The 20,049-nt window shown below is 35.4% G+C and overlaps 1 protein-coding gene and 1 non-coding gene across 4 annotated transcripts in view; one reads left to right on the top strand and one right to left on the bottom strand.

The window, feature by feature from the left end:
• The window catches only part of RGS6 (regulator of G protein signaling 6), a 643,116-nt gene that overhangs the window by 469,901 nt on the left and 153,166 nt on the right, over positions 1-20,049 (top strand). The gene's annotated exons all lie outside the window — the stretch shown is intronic.
• Positions 8,470-8,541, bottom strand: TRNAE-CUC (transfer RNA glutamic acid (anticodon CUC)). The gene has a single exon. It is a non-coding gene; the product is annotated as a tRNA-Glu (tRNA).

The raw sequence follows: 20,049 nt of genomic DNA, 5'->3' as shown, positions 1-20,049 counted from the left end.
TATACTTGACAGTCAACCAGCATCTCTCTCATTCTGGATACTAAAAATGGAGACAGTTACAGCATGCATGTTCCATAAACTATTGGACCAAAGGGCTTAATCCCTTTGTCTCTAGGTTTTGGCTCAAGCTGAAATTCCATCTCTTCAGTTACTTGAATGTGGAGCACCTGCTGCTACTGCTCTATCAGTAGCCTTTCCTGCTGTTGTCACAGTCAACCACTCTTCCAGCTTATCAGTCGATGACGGGCATTACTTCATCATTTTGAACTTCTTAGGTATTTCAGTGCTGAGCCACCATATGGCCATAAGCAGGCTGGCTCTGAGCATTTCTTCCTGCCCATGGGGGGTCTGTCTGGCATCCCAAACTCAGTATGTCCAAAACAAAACTTAATACCTTCCCTTTCCTCTCTTCCCCCATAAATTCTCACTTTCCCCCAACTGCCTCATACTATCAAAGACACCATCGTTTTTCCAGTTGCCAAGGCTTCTAACCCCAATGTTATCTTTTATTCTTTAGTCTAACTCATTCCACAAATCCAATCTTTAGTCAAATCTTGTCACTTCTACCTTCTTATTATCATATTATACATACACACACACACACACACACACACACACACACACACATTGTTGTATGCCTGTGAAACCTGGACAGTGTACCAGTGCCATACCAGGAAACTGAATTCCTTCCATTTGAATTGTTTTAGGAAGACAATTGCCAAAAGACTATTTTATGGAGAAATCACACAGGCCAGACATTCATGTGGTGGTCAGAAAAGCTATAGAAGGACACTCTCAAGGTCTCACTTAAGAAGTTTAGAGTTGATTATATAACATGGGAGATATAACATGGGAGATACTGTGATAGGACTATCCATCATGGTATGCCCTCATCAGAGAAGGTGCTGTGCTCCATGAGCAAAGCAGAATTGAATTACTACAGAAGGAATACAAGATGTGTGAAGTTAGAGAATCCACCTCAATGTTCACAGGAACTATTTGTATCTGACCTGTGGCAGAGCATGTACATCTCGTTTTAGTCTGATGAGCCACAGTCAGACACACTAACTTGACAGTAACATAGTGATATCATTTTTGCCTTCTTCAAGAACAAAGAACAACCCTGTGTATGTGTGTATGTATGTATTTCCTTCTTTCCACTCATACAAACAAATTCTAGTTCAGGATTTAACTATTCTCCCTTCTTCAACTCTCTTCTCCAATCCATTCTACCCTCACCTGCCGAGGTAATTTTTTAAAGTGTAGGTTTGTTAAAATGATAAAAATTTAAAAAATAAAAGATAGGTCTGCTCATGTTTCTTCCCAAATACATGAGCTTCAGGGAATCTCTATTACCTCCATGATCAAATGTTTGATATTTAAAGCTCATCACAATCTGGTCTCTTCACCAGGCTCCTTATACTTAGTTTCCACAAATTCTGTGTTGAAGTGACTATTATGGTTCCTCAAATACAATACCCTATCTCCTATTTCTATTTCTCTGTAATAGCTATCTCCCTCACCTTTGCCTTTTGGTTTCCCTGATTTCCATCAACACTCAGCTCAAATCCAGCCACCTCAGCAAGTCTCTTCCTGGCCCCACCAGCTAAGTCCCCTTCTCCTTTCAGGGTGCCTTCTATCTACATTGTATATTTTATAGTAAGCTAATTATTTACATCTTGTCTTTTCCATTGTAGTGTAAACTCCATGAGGGCAGGAAGTTTTTTTCTTTTGCTTTTCTTTGCATCCTTAGCCCTTAACTCACTGCCTGGCACATAGTAAGCAGGTAATAAAATGGTTGTTGAGTTATTTACTTGTCTCAAAACTAAATTACATTTTTTTAAGCTTGATCTTCACCATTAACAGTTTTTCAGGTAGCTAGTAAAGGATTTCAGCCCTTCTTTCTAATAAATTCAGAAGAACCAAAGCTTAATCCAAAGTTCAATGAAAACCATTCATTCTTTATTTGATGAAATCACACATCCTTGAAAATCAAAAGGAATAGATGAAGTTTTTCTCTAAAAGTAAACTCACAGCCCTATAAGACTAACATGGGAATATCCAACTGAGTTGATGGGGAAAAAAGTCATTAAATTGGACTAGTTGGTTCCATAGAAAATCATCCTGTTTAACCTTCCTGGGCTTTCAAGGTGGTAGTATTTATTCATTTTTATTCCATTGGAACCTGTTCCAAACCATTTCAAGTCTCCTCAATCTTCCAGCTTCCTGTCTCTTTTTTATACCTATGTCCTTGATCCCATCCTCTTTTTCCTCCAAGCTGTTGCTATACTCTTGTTCTTCTACCACTACAATCTTTCCCTCTTCAATGGTTCATTCTTCTCAATTTGTAAATTTGATTTCTCTTGTTTAACTCTACTTTAATGTTCTAAATGGAAAATTCCTTAAAAACAAAACAAAAACCCAGAAGTTTCTTTGTGTTCCAGTTAGTGAAAAATTGTCTGCCCACAGGATATTCAATAAATTATAAAAATGTCTCTAATTAGGACTGGAGAAATTAAGTGACTTGACAGTATTTTCTACTAGCTAGTATTTGTTTCGAGAGAGACAAAATCGTAAATAGCTAGGTGAAAACTTGAGTATTATCAATGAAATTATTGTATCATTGATTCATTAATTCAATAAATCTTTATTAAACATTGAGGATGTAAATAAATTATATATTATATAACATGGAAGAGGAAATAGGAAAAAGCCTTTGTCCACAAGGAGTTATAATTGAGGTAGGGAGATTAGTGTCAGGATATTCAGATATAACAAAAGTTTATTTCATTAACAAACTAAGCATTCATGCATGGGGCTGAGTCCTTTTTTGAAAGTAAATCAGTGGTTTCTTTTGCAGTGTTGCCGTTCATTCAGTTCAGTTGTGTCCAATTGTTCATGACCCAATTTGGGGTTTTCTTAATAAACATAGTGGTGTGTTTTGCCTTTACTTGTCCAGCTCATCTTATGGATTAGGAAACTGATTTAAACAGAGTTAAGTGATTTACCTGGGGTTACCCAACTGTAAGTAAGGCCAGATTTGAATTCAAGAAGGGGAATCTTTCTGACTTCAGTCTTGACATCCTTTCCCTTATGCCACCTAGCTATTTTCTGTACAGTAGATATATGAGGATTCTTGTCTAGGCTACATCTTGCAACTCTAAACATCTTCCTCTTATTGCTGGCATTTTGTATCTTCTTCCCTTCTCCAAGATGCTTACCTGGTTTAACCCTTTCCTTCAATATTCTTTGACTCAAGATCATTTGCTTGTGTTTGCCAGCTTCATATTGATTAATCCCTAATGGTTTATTTGACTTTGAAGTAAGAAGTAGGCTATTTTTACAGATGAGGAAAATCAAGGTAACATCACATTAAGTAATTAAGGTCAAATTCTAATACAGGTACTCAGACTCCAAATCCAGGAGTGTTTTTTTTTTCATATTGCTCCACTTATTCAATAGGTAAAATTATTTGTAATATCTTTTTTAAAAATTCAGAGTATCATCAAAATTGCTTTCTTTGTCTCACACAAATAAAATATGATCTAAATAATTGGGAAAATATCAGTTGTTCATGGGTAGAGTGAGCTAATATAATAAAAATGACAATTCTACCTAACTTGGTCTACTTATTCAGTGTTATACCAATAAAACTGCCAAAATTATTTTACAGGACTAAAAAAATAACAAAATTCATCTGGAAGAACAAAAATGCAAGAATATCAAGGAAATTAATGAAAAAAAATTGCAAAGGATGGTGGCCTAGCAGTACTAGATCTAAAACTATATTACAAAGCAATAGTCATCAAAACCATTTGGTACTGGCTAAGAATTAGAGTGGTGGATTAGTGGAATAGATTAGATAGATATAACGCAATAATAAATGACTATAGTAATCTAATATTTGATAAACCCTAATATTTGATCAACTCTAGCTTCTGGTATAAGAACTTGCTATTTTACAAAAACTGCTAGAAAAACTGGGAAATAATGTCAGAAACTCATCATTGATCTATATCTCACACCTATACCAAAATAAGATCAAAATGGATACATGATAGGAAAGTACATTTGATTACATTAAATTTAAAAGTTTTTGTACTAACAAAACCAATGCAAACAAGATTAAAAGGGAAGTACAAAGCTGGGGGGGGGAAAGTTTTACAGCCATTGATTCTGATAAAATACTTATTTCTAAGATATATAAAGAACAAAAATAAATGAATGAATGAATGAATTTTTAAAAGAAAAAAAACACAAAAATTTAAAAGAGAATTGTGTTAAATTTATAATAGAAGTCATTCCCCAACTGATAAATAGTCAAAGGATTTGGACAATTTTCAAGTGATGAAATTAAAGCCATCTATAATCATGAAAAAATGCTTCAAATCACTATTGATTAGAGAAATGCAAAGTGAGCAATTCTGAGATACCACTTCACACCTCTCAAATTGGCTAAAATAACAGAATATAATAATAGTAAATGTTGGAGGGTATGTGGGAAAACTGGGACACTAATGCATTGTTGGAGGAATTGTGAAATGATCCAATCATTCTGAAGAGCAATTTGGAACTATCTCCAAAGAAATATAAAACTGCATATATCTTTTAATCCAGCAGTGCTACAGTTAAAGGTTCTGATAAAGGCCTCATTTCCAAAATATATAGAGAACTGACTCAAATTTATAAGAAATCAAGCCATTTTCCAATTGATAAATGGTCAAAAGATATGAACAGACAATTTTCAGAGGATGAAATTGAAACTATTACCACTCATATGAAAGAGTGTTCCAAATCATTATTGATCAGAGAAATGCAAATTAAGACAACTCTGAGATACCACTACACACCTGTCAGATTGGCTAAGATGACAGGAAAAAATAATGATGAATGTTGGAGGGGATGCGGGAAAACTGGGACACTAATGCATTGTTGGTGGAGTTGTGAACGAATCCAACCATTCTGGAGAGCAATCTGGAATTATGCCCAAAAAGTTATCAAACTGTGCATACCCTTTGATCCAGCAGTGTTTCTATTGGGCTTATATCCCAAAGAAATACTAAAGAAGGGAAAGGGACCTGTATGTGCTAAAATGTTTGTGGCAGCCCTGTTTGTAGTGGCTAGAAACTGGAAACTGAATGGATGCCCATCAATTGGAGAATGGCTAGGTAAATTGTGGTATATGAATGTTATGGAATATTATTGTTCTGTAAGAAATGACCAGCAGGATGAATACAGAGAGGTCTGGTGAGACTTACATGAACTGATGCTAAGTGAAATGAGCAGAACCAGGAGATCATTTATACACTTCGACAACGATATTGTATGAGGACATATTTTGATGGAAGTGGATTTCTTTGACAAAGAGACCTAACTGAGTTTCAATTGATAAATGACGGACAGAAGCAGCTACACCCAAAAAAAGAACACTGGGAAACGAATGTGAACTATCTGCATTTTTGTTTTTCTTCCCGGGTTATTTTTACTTTCTGAATCCAATTCTCCCTGTGCAACAAGAGAACTGTTCGGTTCTGCAAACATATATTGTATCTAGGATATACTGCAACATATTTAACATATATAAAACTGCTTGCCATCTAGGGGAGAGGGTGGAGGGAGGGAGGGGAAAAATCGGAACAGAAACGAGTGCAAGGGATAATGTTGTAAAAAAAAAAAAAAAAATTACCCTGGCATGGATTCTGTCAATATAAAGTAATTATTAAATAAAATTTTAAAAAAATCCAGCAGTGCTACTATTAGGTCTCTATCCCAAGGAAATCATAACGGAAGGAAAAAGACCCACATATACAAAAATGTTTGTAGCATACAGAAATGTTATTAAAAATTAATGTACATATATAACCAAGAAAAAAGAAAACAGTAAAAAGGGAAAAAACCTGTTTCCTTGGAATCCCTTAAATTTCTTAACTTAGCTAAGTGGAAATTCATAATTATATATACAAACCTCTTTTTATGTTCTACTGTGTATGTGGAAATGTTCTTTTGGAAGGTGTTGAAGTTCACTTTTAAAAAATAACTAAAGAATGTGAATTTTCTAATCATACAAGAGGGCAACGAGGTGGCACAGTAGATAGAATGCTGACCTAAAATTAGGAAGATCATCTTCCTGAATTCAAATTTAGCCTCAGACATTTACTAGCTGTATGACCTTGGACAAGTTCCTTAACTCTCAGTTTACCTCCGTTTCCTCATCTGTAAAATGAGCTAGAGAAGGAAATGCAAAACCATTCCAGTACCTTCAAATGGGGTCACAAAGAGTCCAATACCACTGAAGTCTAAACAACAGCGAATCATACTGAAAAGGAACCTATTGCATTTAAAATGCAGGTCTCTTTCTTATGTCTCATTGCTGAGACAATTTTTTTCAAAAAATTAATTAATTCTCATAGAGACCTTTAGAAAATAGTCTTACAAGGTCTGAGAACAGAATAATTAGATAAGCAAATATCAAACTCAAATAGACATGGAGCCATTAAACCACATATAAGGATCTCTATGGGCTGCATATTGACTTAATTTTAAAAAGTAATGTTATACATCTTTTGTTGTCTTTTTATTTTGCCAAATGTTTCCCAATTGCATTTCAATCTGGATCAGCCCACATTTGGTCGTGGTGTAGGCTGAGTGCAGTAATACTGGCTGAGTTTGACACCTCTGACTTAGAGAATATGCTAAATTTGTGTCTATGTATCATCCTCCCTGAGTACACTCACATACTTTGTGACTATTTGGCACAGTATCTGCTACATGTCTTTAGTTACAATAGAGCAATCCTTGTTTTACAAGTTGGAAAAACATCCCATAAAGCAACTTTTACAAAATCAAAGTTGTATTCATTGATAAAGTTCTTAGTCCGGTGTAAAAAAAAAAACAGAAAATATACCTTGATAAAATGTAAACTCCTTGAGGGCAGATACTATTCATTTTCTATCTTTGTATTCTAAGAATAAGAACAAGAATAAATAGTATTTACATAATACCTTATGACTTATAAAGTATTTAAAATACCTCATTTTATCTGAATAATAATCTTGGTAGATAAATACTACTATCCCAAATTTACATATGATAAAATTAAGGCATACAAAGGTAAAGTAGCCTTTCCAAAGTCACCCAACTAGTAACTGCCCAAGGACATTTATACTCAGGTATTCCTGACCCTGTGTTTAACATTCTATCCATTGTGTCAACTAATTCTTTAACACAGTCCCTGGCCCATAGTAACTATTTAATAAACGTTTATTGTTTGATACCCACAAACAGAACAAATAAAATAGATTATTGTGAAATGTTGTAATATTACTTGGGACAATTTGAATGCCCTGGATTCAATTTAGCAAAATCTACAACATAGGTCATCAAAGCAGGATATGGTTCTACTTAGTTCATGTTTTCCATGAATCTTTGATCTTATCTCTAGGAACTACATCTGTCAATGAGTTTTATTTTATCCTTTCTGTCTCTGTCTTTATTCTTGCTGCCCCTGTACCTAGAAAGTATTCCCTTCTTTATCTTTACCTGTCACAAGTTTTTCTTTCTTTCAAAGACATCCATCAAATATTACTTCCTCCAAGAAGCTTTTACTCATCCCATCCCCAGCTCCCCAAATTTCCTTGATCTGAATATTCTTTACATTTCTTATCTCTCTTAATCACTTGTCATATGTAAATTTGCATTTTAACTTTCAGTGTGTGTCATATATCCCAGTGTATATCTGTTATTCTATATAAGTCTGAAATTCTTTCAGAAAAGGAATGGTTTTATTTTATCTTTGTATTCAGAAATGTATAATTCAAAGGAGATCTACAGTCATACAGGAAAAACTAAATGGATAAAAAATACCTATGATATGCACTTGAGTAGTCAGTTTGAAGTAGGTTGTGGTCCCTTTAAGAAACTGTATTTCCTTTTGATCTGTGATTCCTTTCAGATTCCCAGCCCCTCCTGGCTGAGACATATCCTCTCCAGACAAGTTATCTTTCCCGATGCCAGAGCTTTGATTCAATTACAAATCCTGGTCAAAAAAGCATCCCTTTGAATTCCAATAGGAGATCTGAGCTGTCCCAACCCCCACTAGGTCTGACTTGCTTGGGCTGTCCCAACCCCCCCCAAGACATTGAGTATAATAAGCTTCCATCAACCAAGGTCTTTTGTAGATGGACCTTGGTAGCTCCCTTTACTGCCAGGGCCTGCTGTCTACTGAAACTGCATTCTCAATACAAAACTCCATTTTCCATAGATCTGCCACTATAGAAGTCAGTCTCTTGGTAAACTGATTTCTATCTAACAATAAATTTTCATTTTGCAACTAACATGTTGGGAATGAGTGAATTCTTTCACTCCTAAAACCTGCCGCCAATTTATAAGGGATTCTTAATAACTCTCTTATAGCCACTACCCTCTAGACCACCAGGAATCTACACCATTCAAACAGCATCATACTTACGGTTCCCTGACCGGGAATCGAACCTGGGCCACAGCATTGAGAGTGCCAAATCCTAACCACTAGACCACCAGGAATCTAGACCACTCAAACAGCATCAAGTTCATTGAATTGAATTTATATCAATATACCCTGTATACTTTTGATGATACTATATAGTTATTAATATTTCAACAGCACTATCTTTTAAGAATTAAATTTGTTGATGATTCAAACACAATGAATGACATGATCTGTATATGATCTACTCCAGCACATGCCTAATGAGGACAAAAAAGACCAGCTAGTCAGCAAGAGTGAGGAATACCAGATTAACAGCAGGATCATTCCAAGGGTACCTATGAAATTCAAAAACACTTAGAGGAAAGCCTCCAACACACTAGGGGGGCTTTCTGTGGAGCATCTATAGATATAGTTATACAGGATGAAACAGTTGTATGTTATGGAATTTCTGGAATTATTATAAGGATGAGATTATACCATCCTTTCCTTGAGAGGTCTTCAATACAATAACTCTTCATTTCAATTTCTAACATATTTAAATATTTGCTTTTCCTCTATTTTTTCTCTGGAAAAAATGTTCCTAATATTGGTAAAGTAAGAAAAAATGCTTCTAAATGAATGCTAGTTCTTCCTGGTTTGGAGTGAGGCCACACAAAATAGGTGCCAGATACTGGAAACATGCATGGAACCTAATGAATGAAATTCAACTCCACAGTCTTTTAATGCTGTGGGAATCTGGGGTCTTGAAGTCACTTCCCTTATTGTTTGGTAGCTGAATTATTGTGACAGCTTGAGCAGCAGTGTCTAAACATTAGTCTGGCAATGGGCCAAGATCTTAAGTTGTACAAGCTGCTTTCAGTGAGCCAGCTGTAATTTAATGATCGAAAAGTGAGAAAACAAATTTAAACTTATTAAAAATCAAAGGAGAAAATAGACATTTTTGGCTGTCTCTTTAGTCTCACCACTGGCAGAGAAGTTAGTTTCTATAAATATTGGTAATTGTCTTTTTTGTTGCAGAAATCAGGGAAGTAGGAATAAAAAAAGGTGCCATAGAAACTGATTGACTGATTATTAAATAATTGTCTTTGAATCCCAAGTCAAATCCTGTCCCTGAAGATATTTTATAATTATATGTAATGCAAGGCTGATAGTGCTCTCTCACCCTTCTCAAGTTACTTTTTGTTTATTCACCTGTATTCACACTTTATCCTCACTTTAAGTTTTTTGATGATAAGTAATGTCTCATTTTTTTTTATTTTTGTTAATCTCAGCATTTATCAGAATGCCATGTATGTAGTAGGTGCTTAATAACTATCTGTTGAATTTAATTGAATCTCCCAAACTGTAGCATGTTAAAGCTGAAAGGAACACTTGAAATCTGATGGTCCAGTTTCCTCATTTTGCTGAGAAGGAACAAGACTCCAAGAAAGGAATTAAATTCACTGAGATGGCATAGTTGATTAATAGCTAGCAGAACCAGAATTAGAAATCATGTCTCTTGATTCCAATTCTAAGACACTTTCTGAAATCGTACATCTCACCCAAATATTTGCCTTCTGGCAAAGGAAAAAAAATAATATAGTACTTTACTTTATGACCCAAGGCTTCCAGAAATAATTTGTATTAATTTATCATTCTAATCTAAGCAATATTATGAGGGTAAATTGATAAGATTATTTTGCTCTCTCATTCTAGGACAACAGACTTTTCTCTTGGAAAATTTCTTTCCTAAAACTACTAGTTCCCTTTAAGAGTTCTGTTTCTCTTCCCTCCCTGAATTGGGCACCGGTAACCAAAAGTAATCAAAGAGACTTATTCCTTCTATTAGATAGATTATTCTCCTAATCCCTTCAGGGCATGGGGGAAAGGCTACCAATTGTTGGCAGAGGGCTTTTGAGTTTCCCCATGCAATTACTTTAAGGAAGAACTCCTTCCTATGTTGATTAGAGAAAGCAGAAGAAAACAATGTTTTAAAATTGATAGTTTGAGAAAACTGATAAAGGTCTCATATGCAGATTAGTCCAAAGATAATTTTCAGGGCTTTCTTACTTCTAAAAGGAGGAGAGGAATTTATAAGTTTTTATAGTTCTATTAGGTTAGAAGGAGAAACCATGTTCAAAAAATAAGCAATGGCCAAACATGATATTCAGTCCCAAAAGGTCCTCTTGCAGCAAACAATACTAAAGTGAATTAAGCTGTAGAGCGGAATTCATGGCAGCAGTGGTTTGTGAATCATCCTGAACCAAAAAAAAAAAAATGCTTTCTTGCTATCCATGTATGTTATAGTTATTTTATAAGTGGGCATCTTATTCAACTATGCCTTATCTACATTTTTTATCTACCTCAGAGTCCAACACTGTGTCTTCATACTCTTCACATAGTAGGTACTTAATACACATTTCTTAAATATTTTGTTATTAACTCTTTCTCTGTGTACCCTACCATTTGTGTTATGGTTTTAGTTTTAGTTTGATAATTATAGTTGCATCTGACTCTCTGTGATTCCATTTGGGACTTTTTTGACAGAAATACCAGACTGGTTTGCTATTCCCTTATCCAGGATATTTTGCAATTAAAAAACTGAGTCAAACACCATTAAGTGACTTGCTCAGGGTCACACAACTAGTGAGTATCTGAGGCTGTATTTGAACCCATGAAAATGACTATTGCTGATTCCAGCTCCAGTGCTCTATCCAATGCAACACCTATCTCCCCTAATCTACCCTACTACCATCTACCTAAATTAGAATTCAGAGTGTTTCACTGAACAGATTTTGTATATGGTGAATCTGTAAATGTAAAACCAGAAATCTCCTCTACACTATATAGTCATAGTGACCATTCTTGATGTGTTTTCTCATTTAAAAAAATTAAACAAATACTTATTAAGCATCTTTCTCTTTGTAAAAGGTGAGAGGTCACCTGGACTAATAAAAATCCAGCTTCTGAGGAAGAAAGACCTACTACTTACTCATATTAGCCTTGTGGTCATAAGAAATTAATTCTTTGTGCCTCAAGCAATTCTTTAAGATTAAAAGTTACAATCAATCACCAAGCACTTATTAAGCACTTTCTAAGTCTCATCTGTTGTGTAAAAACAATAACATTATAAAGATAAATAATTTTGAATGATTTAATAACTCTCATCAATGCAATGACCAACCATGATTCCTTGTGGACTGATAATGAAGCATACCCACCACCTGACAGAAAAGTAATGTGCTCAAGATATAAAATGAAAAGTGCATTTCTGGACATGACTAATGAAGGATTTTTCTTAATTTACACATGTTAGAGTCTTTTCTTATTTTAATTGGGAATTTATGAGTAAAGGGTTGGAAATAGAGTTCACCCTTCTGAAATGAGAAGAGAACAGAAGGAAGACCAGAAAAAAAAAAAAAAAAACACAGACAAGCAAGACAGCTTTGAAAGTTAGATGAACATGTTGGATTTATCACAAAGCTGGTAAAAAAAAAAAAAAAAAAAAAAAAAAAAAAGCTCTATACAATAGAGATTAGGATTTCAAACTAAGTCCTCTCCCTCTGTCCCAAATTGCATTTGAAAATGTTCATATTATTTTACTCCTATTAAGTTCAGAATAAAAAAATAAAATAGGAAAGAAGTCACATTGGCAATTATATCTGATTGAAAAAGAAGAAACCAAAAGTAGAATGACAAATTAGGAGGCAATTGGTGTAATCCAGAAAAAAGGTGGATGAGATCTTGACTCTAAGCAAATTACTTAATTTTGTCTCAGTTTCCTTATTTGTAAAATGAGATGGAGAAGGAAATAGCAAACCACTCCAATATCTCTACCAAAAAAAGTCACAAATAGCATCACAAAGATACAATTTAATACTAACTGTATAAGTGGAGTAAAAGGGACAAATGTGAGAGATTCTATGAAGAAAGAATGAACAAAATTTGAACTGATTGAGAGAGAGAATGAAGTCAAGAATAGCACCAATGGATGAAACTGGGTGACCTCAAGCGTGGTGACACCCTCAACAGATATAGGGAAGTTGAGGAGAGTGGGCTTTAAGAGAAAAAAAGTTATGTTTAGACATGTTGAATTAGAGATGCCTATGAACCATCAATCTGGAAATATCCATAAGTTTTTATTTATGCAAAAATTGGAACTCAGCAACAAGACCAGGGCTATAAATCTGGGAGTTAACTGCAGAGATATAATAATTGAACCCATGGAAGTTGATAAGAACACCAATGTAGAAAAAGAAGAAAAGGTAGCATAGTACAAAGTTTGGGTCATACCCACAATTAGGAAGTGAATGTGAATGATGATCCAGCAAGAGAAATTAAGGAGGAATAATCAGATAAGTAGGAGGAGAACTAAGAAGAGCACTGAGTGGCTCAGTTGGAGTGTCATGAAAAAGAAGAAGAGATGATGGTCACCAGTATCAAATAATTCACTGAAGTCAAGAAAGATGAGACTGGAGAAAAGATCTCATAATTAGAAGTGTGTACAGTATGGTTTTGCATATGTATGTGTATATAGACTTATATGTATATGTACATATACCACATAAATGTGTATGTGTATACACACACACACATGTATTTATGTTAAATTGTAATCTTCTCCAGGGCTGAGTGAGAAGGGAGAGAGAAACAAAAATAAAAAAGTGCACAGTAAAGAACAAAACAAAACTTCCCTTCTTTGGGAAGGGAAGGGCCCCAGAGAGAGGCCTCACAAGGAAATAACCAGACTAGTAGAGGTTCAACACTGTTTTTTACTAGTAAGGGTTTGTTTTGGGTTTTTGGGGGAAAGTTTGTAACTAAGATATTTTGAATGGAAAACTCTGATTTATGTAACTATATACTCACTATTCAGTTCTGTGTCATATTAATCTATTTCAGATTCTGGTCACAGTTGGCTTTTCTTATCCCAGAAATAGTTTGCAGGCCTTTAATGGAACCTCATGATCTAGCCAAGAATGTGTTATCTATCCTATTACCCTAATAATGTTATTTATATTATCAAATTTCTGATCTGAAACTACACATTGCAAGCCTTTACATAAAATGGAGAAATGTTCTATTATTCTATCCTGCTCAAGGAGGTGTCTGCTTCCAAATCAATGTAAACATAAAATATTCCTGAGCCACATTTAAGAATCAAATTGTCACAGATGAGACATACATGAGGTATTAAAAAGAGAAATAGATCCCTCCTTTACTATCTTCTGCTCCCCACTTTCTTTCATCTTCTTCTTTTCTTTCTTCTTTACTGAACTCTTAACAACCATTAAAAACATTCATAACACCTGAGATTCAGCTTATATTGAAATCATAGTGCTAGATTTTTTCCTTTCCCAAAAGTATTGGGTGTACATATATCTGTTGCTGTTGTTTTAAGCTTTAGATGGTAATACATGAAACCATACATTCTGCCATTGCCCTTTGGTTATAATAAACTCAGTTTGGGATGCTCTTTTTCCCAGAATTGAAGCTTAATCAATGAAACAATACTTCATCTTTCTTTTAATAAGCTGATTGTTTAATTAAATCCCACGTGCCTTAGGCCTCCTCCTGGACATTTTTGATTGACAAAACTCTCTCCTCCACCCCCTCATCTGCTGCCATCAAGCATCCCTCGTGCAAATCATGTACTCAGCTGCTGACAATTAGATATAAGACTTAGGATGCAGACACAGAAGGATTATGGGGTTATGAATCAATTGTGGGGGCTTTGGTGAGATAACAAACCAAGAGAGCCCATCTCAAATACCTTGCCACCACCCCTAAAAGCCTCCCGCTTGATTTATGAGTTAGTAATAACCTCGTCTGGTCTCCTGCCCCCTATTATTTTTTGTAATGCACTGGGAAGCTTTAAATTACAGAGAAGTGGGAGGGAGGGAGGGTGTATGGTTGAAACTGGATTGGGGGGGGGGGGTGGAATGTGAAGCCTTGTGTCATTTTCAGAGGCTGATTGTCTTGCTGTTGTATAAGCTGAACAGCACTGAGTGGCGCAGTTGGCACATGCTGATGGAAAAGATCAAGGTGATTAACTTGGCCCACAAATGGCTCCCTTGAGAGACTTTGCCAACCCACTCTGCTTTGGGTACATTTGCAGTAATGTTACTCATCTCTACATGTGAGAGCAAAATGATGTTAGGTGTTTTTAGTTTTAATCCTTCTGACCAGTTCATTTTAGTGAGTTTTCTATTTTGAAATGAAGAAACACCACATGGATCGAGCTAAGTTAAATCGCTTTTCAATCTGGCAATTGAATTAGAGAGCAGGGAAATTAGACTCAGGACACAGAGAAGTCTATTCCAAGCTCTGAGGGGAGGGAGTTTACAAATTTTCCCAAGGGACTTCAAGCTAGAGTGACTTTTCCTTTTGTCCTTTTGTCATTCTCAGGGATGAGAAAAGAAAGAAGGCTTTAAATTGGTACATATTTTTTTTAATACCTCTTTCTTTCCATATGTAATGAGATGAATTTTAAAAGCAAGCAACAACAGAAATGTTTACAAATCCTCACTATTTTTTAATCTCAATTAATTTTCAAGTGAAAAGAATTAATAAGAACAATATCTTAAAAGATTTAGGCTCCTAGCCAGAAAAAAGGACCTGTATAATTTGCTTTCATAGATTCCATCCTATTCTTTGAGACAGGTGAAATAAATACAGTTGGACATTCAAAGAACTATATCCCTTACATCCACATCCCCATACTCCCTTTCCAATAATATTTATGGAAAATTAGTCATAGATGATAAATGTTTAGCTGTTTTTATCTACCAGTCCACAGGCTTTGAGGGGTAGCTAGGTGAAGCACTAGCTAAAGCTCCTGGCATGGAGTCAGGAAGAATTGAATTTAAATTTGACCTCAGATACCTTTTAGATGTGTAACTATGAACAAGTCACTTACCTGTGCTTGCATCAGTTTCCTCATTTGTAAAATGGGGCTAGAGAAGGAAATGGCAAATCTCTCAAGTAGCTTCCCCCCCAAAAAAAAATCGAGTCATGAAAAGTCAGAAAGTTGAATGGCAACAAAATCCACAGACATTGACCCAGAAGACAGATGTGTTCATGATGGACATAGCAGGTAGCTAACTAACACCACATTATATGGTGGGACATATCTTCCAAGTCAAATTTTTGTCACTCAGAATTTACCAGGAAGAATTTTATTCTATCATTTTTCTTTGGTATGTCCTCCTTGACCTAAAAGTCAATTTTTAGAAGTATGTAACATTTGGGCAAGCCCGAGGAGGGCTAAATCTTCTGTGTAATATAAAGAAATGCTTGGATATAGCAGAACACTAATATGCAGCTCCTTGGCACAATCCTAGCATTTCAGATTTTTCATGTATGTTCTGGAGTAACTTTTGCTATATGGAACACAAACAGAACATAATGTCTTGAAAAAAGTGGGTGTTATTTTGAAGAGTTTTTTTTTTTTGAGGACCAAAATATTTTTTAAAGGTTGATGTGGTTGATATAGGCACTGAATAATATGTTTTAGGATAGCAATTCTTGGTTAACAAATAATGTGATTGTAGGCTCCAAATATTGGGGTTCAGCCCTGTGAAGATTCACAATGATCATTCTCTTTGGCATAAGGTAGGTTTATTTAGAAGAAAAGGTTACAGACAAAATGAAGAGATACAATTAGACACCAGGAGTGGTAAATATAAAATAGAATTGGGAGAGCAATAGGATTACCAAAGAAAGGGGTTTTAATAATTAATAATGGAAAACACAAGTTCCCTAGTGGAACTCACAGTTAGCCAGGAGAAATGAAACACCCCATGAGATTGGAGTATGCCCTTAGCTGGCAGTCTTCTAAAAGAGGTAGCTAAAGAAAGAGAAAGATACTATAAGGCATGATGGAAAGTTGAGAGGAGACACTATGTGAGGAAGAGAGAGGGGAAAGACACCATGAGGAAGAGAGCCATGGCAGCCTATAACCCAAAAGGAGTTCAGCAAAGATAGTGTGAGCCATGCATAGATTTTTAGGAGAAATGTTATATCAGAAGTCTGACATAACTGGGATTTCTGATGGGACATAGTAAGGTATAGCTACCCACAATCTCTACAGAAGGTAGAACCATGATACTAAATTGATCTCTATCAGTGCCCTTCCCTGCCTGCCTAAGAGAGCAATTTCACCAATGTTCCTTTCCCTCTCTGCCAACTGCACTTAATTACTGAGAACCTCATCAGAATAATGTACAGTACTCTGAAATTAAAAAAAAAAAACTTGTCTTGTGCAATAAAACCCACAGGATTTATGGATAAATTGGGATTAGGAACACAGAACCTAAAATTTTTATCAACACATTAAAAAAAAATAAGAACTTAAGAAAAATTGTACCACAGCTTTATACATATTAAGTAGTTGAGAAATACATAAATGCTACAATAAATAATGACAATTTCTAAAGCAGATTGTGCCCAGATTCCTACAACATTTGACATTCATGTTTTCTGACTCCAGCATCAGTTTTTTTCCCATTAACTCTGAAGGTAAAGTTCTCAGAAAAGGAGTACCAAATCTTGATATTCCAAAAACTAATCAAGAGGAAAAATATTTTGCTAGTCTCTTTGGTCCTTTCTCTGCTAACTCTTCATTCTGCTGTTGACCCTACTTAAGTAGGTCCACTCTAAAGCTGGGATAACTCCTTTTAGAGCATCTTGTCTAAGTTAGATAAGTCATTCTCAATTGTAGTCTTTTCCTCTTCCTACTTCAGGCTTAAAAGTTGAAGTCTTTGAAAAAATAAAAAAATTAAAAATTAAAAAAAAGAAAGTTGAAGTCTTTGAACTCTTAGAGTTCAGGATTAACAAAAGCCCAATCATATCTGATCCTTTAGCTGGATTCAGAATTGTACTTGTTTTCACCACCCAGGCAGCAAAGTAACAGAGCAGAAAGATAAAATTTTATTTAATAACTCTTCTTGATTCTGGACAGTATCTCTTCTGTGAGACTTCATTATCGGCTTAGAATGATGATTCTGTGAATTTCCTAATTTTTCATCTCTCCCAACCAACACCATTTGCCCAATAATCACCCAATAGTTCTGTGGTTCATGTTGCCCCTACTTAATAAATTCTAGTGGATTCTTCTTGCCTCCAGGTGCAAATAGAAAGTGCCCCATTTAGCATTCAAAGTTCTTCATAACCTAGCCTCATCCTACCTTTTCAATCTTCTTACATGTCACTCCACAACACAAATTCTTTGATCCAGTGATACTGGCCTCCTGGCTATTTGACAACAAAAAATTCACATCTCTCAGCTCCAGGCATTCTCTCTGGCTGTCCCTTTTGGTTAGGTACTCTCCCTTCTCCACTTCATTTCCTAACCTCCCTGGCTTTGTTTAAGTTCCAACTAAAATCTCACCTCATAAAAAAGCCTTCCTCTATGCACTTTAATTCCAGTGTCTTTTCCTTTGTTAATTATTTCCTATTTATTCCATGTTTGCATGTTGTCACCTGCTCATTAGTTTGTAAGTTCCATGATGACCAGAATCTTTTGCCTCTTTTTGTATCCTCACTGCTTAGCACAGTGCCAAGCACAAAATAGGCACTTAAGAGATGTTCATTGAATTAAAAATTGAATTCATTCACTGTTTTCCACGTTTGTTGTTGTTATTTCTCTATTGGTCTTCTCCAAATAAACAGTTAAGAAAGAAGTTAGTATATATACTGGAGGCAAATCCATTGTCTGCTGCTTTCCTAGTTTCACAAATTAATTACTCAAAATCTCATCTTGTACCCATCTATGTCCCCTTATAACTCTCAAACTTCAGTGTTTCATGGCCTGTTAATAGGCTAATACTAAAAAGAACTTTGGAAAAGTCCCCTTAAATTTTCAATGATCAATATGAGGTATCTCATCACTTTTTTGGTTTGGTTTTCTTGGGACCTTAAAAGCACTGTGATCTCAGGATAGTTATTTAGCTTCTCTGATGCTCAATTTCCTCATCTGCAAAGTGATAATAAGAACACTTATAAAACTGCACGAAGGTTGTTGGGAGGTTTCACTGGTACAGTGAATATATAGTTCTTTGCAAACCTCAATTATTTATTGAAATATTAGGTATTATCCCAAAGGTGATCATCGTGACCAAAGGAAAAAGCCAATATTCAAAAGAATCAAAAGACCATAATAAAATTTCAAAACAACAAGACAATAGTATTGTTTTCCTTTAGGATTCATTATAGCATCCAATTTTTATTTCTGCTTATTTCAGGGGGCACGCATGACACCCAGAATAGCTTTGGGATCCTAGGACCACTGGATAGCCATGTCAAAATTAGCTCATATAAATATGAAGGCACAGATATGAAGACCCCAAAATTAGTTATGGCCAATCTCAATTCACCAGGGTCCCTAAGCAAAGGGATAATGTTAAGACTCTCTGGACTCAAGTCATGAGAGTCTTCAGTTGAGAGCTGTCTCACTTGAAGAGAGTGTAGCAAATCAGGAAGGAAAAGCCAGATGTTAGGAGGAATAGAAAGAAGGGAAAGATTTCCTCAGTGAATACCCTAATAGCAGTTCTTTTTGGTGTTCTGCTTATGCAGAAACTTAGCACCCTTTGAGGGGAGATTGGAAGAAAGGCAACAGGTCCATTAGGAAGAATGGGCATAATACTGATTAAAAAGTAGAAGATAGTATTGAAACTTGAAGTTAGGTTCAGGAGCCTAGGGGAGAGCTGATATGATAGCAGAGAAAGAATTTTCAATGTGAATGAATACTAATTAGTGACATGGATATTAATGATGACAGTAATTAACAGGGGAAAGGAAGGCCTGTCATTGTCCCAGGGTGAGTAATCAATCTTGGCAGGTGATAAATAATGGTTCAGCAAGCTCAGCAGAAAGATAATCCTCTTGCCCTGGGGAAAGCTGGAGCCCTGTTGTAAACCTTCTAGTTCCTAGGCAACACAGAAGAAAGAACTATTTTTCTTTTTTTCTGAAATAAACAGGTTAGATTCCCCTTCTCTGATTCCACGATGAAAAATTTCACTTTATTTTCAGTCTTTTTTTCTTTGTTTCTTAGAACAACTATTGGATTTATATGGTTTGAGGAACTGGGTATAGAAAGTCCACAGAGGCAACATGGCTTCAGATGTTTAGTTTAGAAATACTTTCATGGAACATGGATGAGGAAAGAATCTCAGAAGATGGATACCAAAATTAGGCAGTGATTACATGTTGCCTTCCCCATTAAATGATGAGTTCCTCAAGACCAGAGATGGGTTTTTGCATTTCTTTGTAAATCAAGACATCATCCTGGTCATGTCATTGGCCTTCTTTTAGAAGGAAGGATAAACAACAGTAACAACTACTACAACAACAAATATCCCCTATGCTTAGCAGGGGGACAACTAGGTGGAACAATGGAAAGAGTACCATATCTGAACTCAGAAAGATTTATCTTCCTGAATTCAGATTCTAGCTGGGTGACCCTGGGCAATTAATTTAGCCTTGTTTTCCTCAATTTCCTCATCCTTAAAATGAACTGAGGAAGAAAATGACAAACAACTTTGCCAAGAAAAACTCCCAATATTGTTCCAGAGTCAAATATAACTGAAATAACTAAACAACAATAA

This window comes from Antechinus flavipes, chromosome 2 (genome assembly GCF_016432865.1).
Source record: "Antechinus flavipes isolate AdamAnt ecotype Samford, QLD, Australia chromosome 2, AdamAnt_v2, whole genome shotgun sequence".
Classification (NCBI taxonomy): domain Eukaryota; kingdom Metazoa; phylum Chordata; class Mammalia; order Dasyuromorphia; family Dasyuridae; genus Antechinus; species Antechinus flavipes.
This window is presented reverse-complemented; position numbering and strand designations above follow the sequence as displayed.